This window comes from Pteropus alecto, unplaced genomic scaffold (genome assembly GCF_000325575.1).
Source record: "Pteropus alecto unplaced genomic scaffold, ASM32557v1 scaffold49, whole genome shotgun sequence".
NCBI lineage: Eukaryota > Metazoa > Chordata > Mammalia > Chiroptera > Pteropodidae > Pteropus > Pteropus alecto.
In genome coordinates this window covers 1,762,896-1,764,084 of record NW_006443131.1, presented here as the reverse complement: position 1 = coordinate 1,764,084, position 1,189 = coordinate 1,762,896, and positions in this window count along the sequence as shown.

Sequence of the window (1,189 nt, the reverse complement as noted above, 5' to 3'; positions counted from 1 at the left end):
TGAAGCAGGGATTCGGGCCCGGGGAGTTGTGGCCCCAGAGCCTGAGCTGTAAGCTCTGGCTCTTTCCTGTCAGGCTGGTCCCTGGAAGAGATGAGAGAAGCCTCAGATTCTGGGTGGAGGAGAAAACAGACAGTGAGAAGGACTTCCCAGTGGGGGACGAGCTTGAGGTTCTAGGCACGGTATACAGAAGGCAGAACAAATAAAGATGGACGACAGTTCTAGCCAGAGGGAACGCGACAGACTTCGGGGACCGGGGGACTCAAGCCTCAGGGCTTGGGGGCGGGAAGGGAACATGAAATGTTTAAGGCCGGCCTGGCCGTTTTGAACTGATTCCACAATCAGTCGGGAGGGCGAGTATCCCAGAGGTTCAAGTCCCGAGTGGACGACAGGAAGTGGGGTCAGTTGCCCCAACCAGCCCCTGTCTTCTCCAGCCGGGGTGACAGAAGCTTTGACCTGAGAGCAGTCTGGCTGACCCTGCGTCCACAAGCGACCATGTGAAGGAGTGTGCACTTTGTCACAGGGCCAGGCAGTGGGAGGCCCGTGGGTGAGAGACTCAGAGAGCGATGACAGATTGTAGCTCCTCGGGCGAGGTCGCCCCCCGGCCCCGCAAACATGCACACTCCCACGCCCTCAGACACACACAGAGCCACGCACGTGACGTCAAACACGCACGGACACGGACACCAGCACGGAGCGGGCCTGCGCCACGTGCCCTGCCTTGCTGGACCTGTGGTCAGCAAGGCCGGGTCCCTGCCCAGACTGGGGAGGGACAGGAAAGCTAGCCCTGGTTCCCTTCAAAGTGCAATCAACTATGGTGGACAGGTGACAAAGCGGTGCCAGGACACAGAGGGGCCCCAGGGGAACGTGGGCCTTGGGGAGGGGGCGGGCAGGGGGGCTTCACAGAGGAGGTGACACAGAGTCCCAGCGCTGGGACACACACACGTGCTCACAGACACCCTGTTCCCCCCAGGCACACCCGGCACACTGACCCTGACACACACGGCCCACGTGCCACCAGCACACAACAGACAATTGCACAGACACACCGACCGTCACACTTCTTCTCAGCGGCACGCGCACGCACGCCCGTGCTCTCACACACGCACTTAAGGTCCAGGCTCGTCCTCCAGCCAAGGCCTCTGGACTCTGCGAAGCAGCGAGCGCCGCGCGCCTCCCCGCGAGGGGCGCC